The sequence below is a fragment of the Rhinopithecus bieti genome, unplaced genomic scaffold (assembly GCF_001698545.2).
Source record: "Rhinopithecus bieti isolate Rb0 unplaced genomic scaffold, ASM169854v2 scaffold_8, whole genome shotgun sequence".
NCBI lineage: Eukaryota > Metazoa > Chordata > Mammalia > Primates > Cercopithecidae > Rhinopithecus > Rhinopithecus bieti.
Window position 1 is genome coordinate 1,985,212 of NW_016803211.1, and position 9,568 is coordinate 1,994,779.

Below are 9,568 nucleotides of genomic sequence, written 5' to 3' on the forward strand. Positions count from 1 at the left end.
TTTTTTTTTTCAGCTGCTTTAATCTGACTAAAATAATGGGTTCTTTTTTCAACAAACGGGTAGAGGGTTATGTAAAAACTCTGAATAAACACTGACAATCAGCTTCAAAAGGTGAACACAAAATTTACTGAAGAATCTATAATTATATTAGGATTTTACAGAGAAGACATTATCTTTTAGCTCCATAACTATATTTAGAGGCTAAAATACCTGGTTATATCCTGTTCAGTCTCCACTATTGATTTAGGAATTTATGCAACTATTTATTCTCCTGCTCAATAGAAAAGATTGCTTACCATAGCAACCCCTGCATTAGCATTCAGCTTCTTGGTTACAGAGCACCTTCCTAAAGGAGGAGATATCTCAATGTGCAAGGTGAACCTAATTTCTTATTAAATATAATTTTAAGGGGAAAGCTGTTGTATAAAACTCATAACAAAAAGAGAGCAACCCAAACTGGAAACTAGCAATTGTTTAAGGCTCTTTTGCAATTATTTAATCTGTGTGTCCTTCCTGACTCTGGGCATTCTGCTCCTTTTGCACGTTTGTAAGCTAAGATGTGTGGGAAATAATAAAATATTATGCACAACCCACACCCCACACAGGAAGCTTGCTGTTCTCTGTGGGAAGTTTTAACTTAGGTCAGCTTCACCTTAGAATTATTTTTCTTTCTTTCTTTGAAGAAGGCAGATTCCTGGTCCTGCCACTCAAATTTTCAAAGTAAAAATATTTGGTCTAATTTTCCAATGTGTTTCCTTGATGTCGATCAAGTGTCTGAAACATTAGTGATTGTTTTTACCTTGTACAGTGAAGTGAGGTAGCATTTTAATTAGGGAAGAAAAAGACCAACTTGTGCTCAAAAGCTCAAAGCTTTTGTGACGGAGCTCAGAGAGATTGAGGCCAGGAAGTCACGATTTGTGCATCAATGATCAGATCATCTGAGCCCTTTGTAGAGAAGTAAAAAGTGGCTTCCCCCTACCCTTCTAGGTTCTTTGGTTGGGCTACAAATTAAATTGACATAAGGCAGATTCACAGGAGAAATATAAGCAATTACATATATACGCACTGGAGTCCCCAAAAATATGAGACTCAAAGATTGGTCAGATGATTGAAGCTTATACAGTTTCCTGAGCTATAGAAAAAAATTACGGCTTAGGGCTTCTTGGGGGTGATGCCCACACAAGTTAAGAGAGGATGACAAGAAAAAATGTATGACGAGTAGAGGTGGTCTTGTTATGCAGATAAAATTTCTCAGGTAATAGAAGTTGTCTGGGAGAGGAGGCGGCTCAGGGGAAATGAGACTGTAGTGGTGGTAGTAGAAAGATGTCAGGCAGGGATGAGCAGCAGGAGCAAACTATTGCCAAGGACCTGGTGGTGACCAAGTATAAGATGGGGGGGAGTGGGAGGCGCGCTGCAACATGGCCGACCGGGTACTTCGGACCTTGGTGGAAGCATCTAGCTCAGGTGTGTCAGTACTGAGCCTGTGTGAGAAAGGTCTTGCCATGATCATGGAAGAAACAGGGAAAATCTTCAAGAAAGAAAAGGAAATGAAGAAAGGTATTGCTTTTCCCACCAGCATTTCAGTAAATAACTTTGTATGTCACTTCTTCCCTTTGAAGAGCAGCCAGGATTATATTCTCAAGGAAGGTGACTAGGTAAAAATTGACCTTGGGTTCCATGTTGATGACTTAATCGCTAATGTAGCTCGTACTTTTGTGGTTGATGTAGCTCAGGGGACCCAAGTAACAGGGAGGAAAGCAGATGTTATTAAGACAGCTCACCTTTGTGCTGAAGCTGCCCTATGCCTGGCCAAACCTAGAAATCAGAACACACAAGTGACAGAAGCGTGGAACAAAGTTGCCCACTCATTTAACTGGATGCTGATAGAAGGTATGCTGTCACACCAGTTGAAGCAGCATGACATCAATGGTGAAAAAAACATTATCCAGAATCCCACAGACCAGCAGAAGAAGGACCAAGAAAAAGCTGAATTTGAGGTACGTGAAGTATATGTTGTGGATGTTCTCGTCAGCTCAGGAGAGGGCAAGGTCAACGACGCAGGACACAGAACCACTATTTACAAATGAGATCCCTCCAAACAGTACGGACTGAAAATGAAAACTTCACTTGCTTTCTTCAGTGAGGTGGAAAGGCGTTTTGATGCCATGCCGTTTACTTTAAGAGCATTTGAAGATGAGAAGGCTTGGATGGGTGTGGTGGAGTGCACCAAGCATGGACTGCTGCAGCCATTTAATGTTCTCTATGAGAAGGAGGGGGAATTTGTCGCCCAGTTTAAATTTGCAATTCTGCTCATGCCCAATGGCCCCATGCAGATAACCAGTGGTCCCTTTGAGCCTGACCTCTACAAGTCTGAGATGAAGGTCCAAGATGCAGAGCTAAAGGCCCTCCTTCAGAGTTCTGCGAGTCAAGAAACCCAGAAAAAGAAAAAGAAAAAAAAAAGGCTTCCAAGACTGCAGAGAATGCCACCAGTGGGGAAACATTAAAAGAAAATGAAGCTGGGGACTGAGGTGGGTCCCATTTCCCCAGCTTGCTACTTCTGCCTCATCCCCTTCCCACCACACCCCAGACTGTGAAGTACAGTTCTTCTTCTCCACCTAGGACCCCCAGCAGAGCAGGGGGTCTCCCTTTCTCCCCCACCCCAGTTCCCCAACCCACTCCTTTCCAACAACAACCAGCTCCAACTGACTCTGGTCTTGGGAGGTAAGGCTTCCCAACCACGGAAGACTGCATTAAATGAAAAAAAGAAATTAAATAATAAAATCAGGAATAAAAAAAAAAAAGTTGCCTGGGAGCAGCCCTCAGATAATTGTTAATAGTCTGTCTGGGCATGAGTCAACCTCCAGTCTTCTCTCTTGTAATTTGAGTTCATCTTCCCTGGTTGATAAGATTACAGGGGAAGGGATTCATGACAATTGAGTCTTTTTTGAAGAATCTCTTCCTTAGGCAGATACAGAAGGTCAGAAAAGCCCTTCTTTTGCATTTGCCATTCCCCAGATGTACTCGATATGTTGCTGTTCCTCAAATGCCCATTGATATGTTGAAATAATCAGCATACCAAAGCCATAGATTTTGGGGTGGTTAAATTTCCTCTCAGTTTTGGAGTTCCGCTGGTTAAAATAAGTTAGTTCTGGCTGGGTTCGACTTCTCTCCCTATAATCTCAACACTTTGGGAGGCTGGGGTGGGTGGAACCCTTGAGTCAGGAGTTCAAGACCAGCCAGACCAACATGGTGAAACCCCATATCTACTGAAATTACAAAAATTAGCTGGGCGTGGTGACGGGGGCCTGTAATCCCAGCTACTTTGGAGGCTGAGGCAGGAGAATCACTTGAACTCAGGAGGCGGAGGTTGTAGTGAGCCGAGATCGCGGTATTGCACTCCAGCCTGGGCAACAGAGAGAGATTGTGTCAAAAAAAAAAAAAAAAAAAAGCTAGCTCGAAAGAGCTTGTAATACTGCTCGTGGCTAAAGATATAAAGATAATACTGAAAGTGGCTAGGTGTGGTGACTCATGCCTGTAATCCCAGCACTTTGGGAGGGAGAGGCAGGTGGATCACTTGATGTCAGGAGTTTGAGAACAGCCTGACCACCATGGTGAAATGCCATCTCTACTAAAAATATAAAAATTAGCTGGGCATGGTGGCAGGTGCCTGGAGGCTGAGGCAGTAGAATTGCTTGAACCTGGGAGGTGGATGTTGCAGTGAGCCAAGACAGTGCCACTGCTCTACAGCCTGGATGACAAGAGCAAGACTCCATTAAAAAAAAGAGAAAATACTGAAAGTTAACCCTGAAATTGTTAGTGACTTTGATGCACTGTTTCAGCTCTAGAAAAGTTTTTACCCCACAGAGACAATGGCTGTACAGAAAAAATAAAATAAATGCTGGGACTCAGTTACCTCAGCGGACCTGGCAGATGACAGTAGTTAAGAGAGGGAGACCAGATGTTTTATCCAGGGAATTGTATTGGAGAAAGAGGGGCTGAAAAATGGGATTGAAGTTTGCATCCAAGTAGAAGCTCTTTCTCCTTTATGCTTTATATCCAGAGCCTGCTTGGACCCCATGAAGCAGGCTAGAGGCTTGAGTGAGAACATCATTTCTGACTGAAGCCAGAGCAATATACTGGGTCTCCCACATATATTTTTAGCTCCCATATATACTTTTCCCCAATGATATGCCCTGGATTTTTCTTTCAAATTAAATTGCACTCTTTTAGCCTTGATCAAAAGTGAGAATCTGAGCCCTTGACAGATATATTGCTATTATTTTTTTTTTTTGGAGGTGTAGCCTAGCAAGGAGGGACCTCATCTTCTGAGGAAACCTCAGCATTGATGAGTACTGACTGAGAAAGGATCATCAAGGTTCACTCAGATGAATGAGATAGGATGGGAAATCCACTCACAAGTGGATTTAACCCAGGCCTTCTGCAGTTATCAGGGACATGTCATATCAAACAATAGAATGAGCAATTTATGGGTGACTGAAATATTAGTATTGTCAATATTATTTTCAGTTGTTATCATTGTTATACAGTTCTTACTAGCTTCTTTAGACCAATGGTATTCAAACATTAGTGTACACCATCATCGCTGAAGATTTAAGAGTTCCACTTCCTGTGATTTGGTCTTAAGCAAAATCTGGGAATTTGCATTTTAACAAGCTCTTGAGTGATGCCATTGTGCTGGTTGTGAGCCGCAGTTTGAGGAGCACTGAGGCAATTCATCTGCTGACCAGTGGTTGGACCCAGGAGTCTGTTTTTAAAAGCATCCAGGTTATAACCAATTCTCACTAAAGTTTGAGAAAAGCTGTTTTAAACCACTGGTTCTCAGACTTAACTAAACACTGGACCCACACGAGCAGTTGCTTAAAGAATGGCAATGCCTGGGTCTCACCCGGCTGATTCTGATGAAATTGGAGTGGGAAGCAGCCTGACGTGGGGATTATTTGAAGCTCCCAAGATCACTGTAATGGGCAGCCAAGGTTGAAAACCATTTGTAGACCATGCCTTCATTCCTGGATTGCAAGACTACACGATCTGCAATTTGTACTTTCCAGTATGTCGCTATGGTAGAAAAAGAGATGGGTAAAATTGTAGCATCTGAAAGGAAATAATCTTTGCCAGGCTTGCATGAATTTGATCCCAGCTTATCTTACATATTGTACAGACTGTGAGTAATGAAGGGCTCAATTTGAAAGAGCTGGGAGTGAGTCAGCCGGAAGAGGTAGAAATTTGGGCAAAAGAGCAAGTTCTATAAATCTGTAGAAGTGAAACCCATTTAGTTACCTCCAAAGGGCCAAATGTTCTGCTTAAAATGCTCCAATAGAGCGTTGAATTTCACAGCTGTCTATAGCTTTGAGGCCAAATTCTCATTCCCTAAAGTTAGAAAACAGAAGTAGGAGCAGTACCAAAAAGCCGCACATACTACTGAGATATTAATTAAGCCCCAAAGACTTCAAGGACCCCTGTCTGGTCTTCCTAAATGCACTATTCTTTGCCAATGGATGCAAACAGATTTCTCTTGACCTTCCTCATACTTGACCCAGATCTCTAAGTCTAAATATTATTACCATAAAAAGATGTCAACATTTTAAATTCCAGATAATAGATTCCTCGAAAGTGAACCCACATATTTTGTTATTTTCCTGAGATCTTGAAATTTTTTCTATTTTTATTAAAGTCTCTTATAGGAATGCATTAAGCAATAACAGAACATCCCAACAAAACAAAACAAAAACTAAGCTAGATTCCTGTTTGGAAATCCAGCAAACGTTTTAGGCAGGAAATGTAGGTATTTGCCAAGTCAGAGCACTGGCTGGAGGGTCAGAAACACAGGATCCTTGTCCTGGTTTTGTACCTTACTATGTGACCTTGAGAAAGTTGTTCAACTCATCTCAGCCTCATTTTCACATGTGTCAAATGGCAATAGTGTCTCAGGATCCCTTTTGACTTTAACTTAAAAGAATCATGGTAGGACAGGGGAATCTGAAGAATTATTATTATTATTATTATTATTATTATTATTATTGTTATTATTATTATTTGAGATGGAATCTCTCTCTGTCACCGAGGCTGGAGTGCAGTGATGCGATCTCAGCTCACTGCAAGCTCCGCCTCCCGGGTTCACGCCATTCTCCTGTCTCAGCCTCCCCAGTAGCTGGGACGACAGGCGCCCGCCACCATGCCCTACTAAGTTTTTGTATTTTTTAGTACAAACAGGGTTTAACCGTGTTAGCCAGGATGATCTCAATCTCCTGACCTCATGATCTGCCTGCCTCTGCCTCCCAAAGTGTTGGGATGACAGGCGTGAGCCACCATGCTCTGCCCTGAAGAATTCTTTATGATTGCAATCCATTGCAAATCTCTTGTGTTTGTTTGCAAACTTTCAACTGAAATACTGAGTGAATTGTTGCCTCTGCAATGACAAAATTTTGGTGCTGACCCCTCCTCCTTTCTTTCCTGCTATATAATGGCTGTCATTTTTCATTGATACGATTTAAGAGACCGGAAAAGTAAACTATTTTCAACTCATTCCTCTTAAAGTGATAGAAGAACCGATTTTCCTATGATCTGCTTTCAAATCACTCTCACCACTTTTGAATCTCCTCCTGACACAAAGTTATAAGTTGAAATTTTCTCCCTCAGTTGGTTTATACTTAACCACCCTTTTGAAATTAGGTTCATTTACTTTATTGGTTCTAGGAAAATACAGGCTATTTTCAGGCCCATTTTTGCTTCTTCCTGATTGGAATGGAAGGGGAGGAGGGGCAGGGACAGTTTCTCTAATTTGCTGGTGAACTGAAAAATACTCCAAAGACCCTTGTTCAGTCTTCCCGAGTAGATTTGTCTTTGCCAAAGGATACAAATACACTTATTTTAATTTTGCCAGCCATTGTGTCAATGTCTAATGTGGGACCATATTAACAAAAAAAAAGTTGACAAAATGTGAGTCATTGAGGGAAACAGATCCAGCCAAAGCTGGCATTGGCATTAATGATGGACATTGATAGTGATTGGATAAATTTTACGTGGTTGTATGGAAGGAGTTACTTATATTACCTAAGAAGGTGCCAAAGGGAAGAAAGCAAAGCAGGAAGAAGATAGAGTTCTGGAATTCAAGAAATCTGGGCTTGAGTTTTGATAATCATTAACCAGCCATGAGTATTTGGAACAATTTATCAATGTCTTAATGTGTAAAATGAACCTACACCAGGGCTGTTTGAACTTTAACGTGCATTTGAATTTTCTGAGATGTGGTTAAAATGCAAACTCTAAAGTAGGTCTATGGGTGAAGTCTGAGATCCTGCACTTGTAACATCTTTCAGGTGATGCAGATGCTGCGAGTCAGAGGACCACACTCTGAGTAGTGTCCTCATTGGATAATTCTTCTCATGCTACCTTCCAGATCTAGAAGTAGGTAGATAACTATGTAAGTAAATAAATAACATTCTTAAACTATTCTGACGAGCTCTATTAGGAAAGATACTGAAGTCCAAATTTTATAAATTAGCATGTGAATGTGGAACGGTACTAAGTGGATTCTTTACAATTTTACACCCACTGAAGGAAAAAATGTCAACCACAGAAGTAAGATCTGTTGGAGAAATGGGCCTTCTGATTATTTTTCCAAATTATTGTTCTTTGCTTATTGGATACCTCCTAATCCCACTTTAAAATTACCCAGAAAAAACCTGTAATGAAGGTTTCTCATTTTGTCTGTCAGCCAGAGAATTATTTAGGCTTTTTAAGTTTTTCTTAAATGTATGGTAAACAAACAATTGGTTGTGTTACTAATAATTTTTTAAATTGTCAACCTAGTAATTTGCTTTTAAACTGTTTGTATTGTAACATAAATTACTAATTTTCATCCTAAGACTGAATCTACATTCCAGCTAGCGACACAGACTATTAATGTATATTTGCATGCAACTGATGAGAAACACTCCATTGAAATCCTAACCGGAATTAATGTAGAGAAATCAAAAAGCCTTTGTAGTTTGTCTGATGTGTGTGGGTTGGTTTGTACACCCCAAGACACACTTATAACATTAATAAACATGATGGTTAGAATATGAGTATGAATATAAATTTGGCTTTCTGCTGTTTTATGTTTAACTGGTTAGCTTTTATGAGGTTTCAGAGCGTTCAGGTTTTCACTCAGAAACATAGTCACTTGTGACAGGATGCAGCTTTCTGGCAGTAACAGCCAGAACAAACTGACCAGCTCTCCTTCTGAGGAAGTCATTTTCAGGTTTCATTCCCCAAAGACTAAACCAGCAGCCAAGTCAAAGATGTGGCTTCCTTGCAGTGTGTGCTTTGGCCACTCTCACTTTGATGAAATAGAAAGAGGTGAACACGGCAGCCGTGCTTCTGTTTCACACAAGAAAACAGAAAAGTAGAGGAGAGAATTTTATTTACAGTGAACATCAATGCCTCCTGTTAAGTGTCAAAAAAGTTTCTTCATAGAATATGAATCTTTTGAAGATATTTAAAAAAACAACTGTACATCTTCCGCACAGGACAAAATAGAAAACATTCTTAGGGTTTTTGTAATAAGTACTATATTATAATAATCCTACTAAAATTTAAGCTAACATGAATTTCTATATGGTGCCACATTAATAATAAAAGCCATCAGAATACATTGAATTGAAACCTGACTTTGAACCAGTGAGGGTTCTCTGGGACTCAATGTTTTTTTCTTCAGAATATTGGTTTCAGTATTCACTAAGTTCCTACCAGCCCTGAAGTTGTTTGATGAGTTTTTCAACGATATTTTAGTGTTCTCATGTTTATTTACAAATTTCAAAATCTGCTTACTGCTTTTCTTCACATATGTTGTTTTTCATATTTAACATTTTTCATAACTGGGCTATTCCCTTGATAAAAGTCCAGTATATAGTTTCCTGTTTGATATTAGGGCCTCAGAACTGAATACAAGTCTTGTGGTCCAGGATGCAGAAGAGGGCTCTGGGAGAGTAGACAGGTAGGCCAAGGTAATGTGAGTATGCTCTTTCTAGCTGGGATCTTGGTGAGTGAGTTTGCCTTGTTAGAAAGCTGTGCTCCTGGGAGAGGAGTTTCAAACTGACCATGGATAATTGTTTTGTAAGAGCCATTTTTAGATGGTTAGCCATTGGCTCAGACAGGTGCTCAAGGAGAAAATGAAGTCAGTGGTATGTTGGGGCTGACTCAGCTCCTGTAGCCCTGCAAGGTCAGTCATGCACCTCTACTCACCTCAATTCAGTGACTTCGTATCTGTGGCTTGCAATTGGTTACAACGGGTATATTTACATCTTGGAATTAGAAAATGCCACAAATCAGGATCCTTATTGTAGTCAGTTGTTAACAATTTACAAATATGACAACTGGATGTCTCACAACCAACACACACATTCAGAATTTTTAAGTGTCTTTTCATCAAGGCAAAGAATGGGACTAGAACTTCCCTCTCCCAAATATCCATCTTTTACGATTTATTCCCCAATCTAGGATGTCTTCACAATTAATTTTTTAAGTGTGTAAAATGTATTATTTTATAATTATATATTTATATTTT

General features: G+C 40.2%; 1 pseudogene; it reads left to right on the forward strand.

The window, feature by feature from the left end:
* The first annotated feature begins 1,323 nt into the window (after positions 1-1,323).
* On the forward strand, positions 1,324-2,527 carry LOC108527764 (proliferation-associated protein 2G4 pseudogene; annotated as a pseudogene).
* The last annotated feature ends 7,041 nt before the right edge of the window (positions 2,528-9,568 follow it).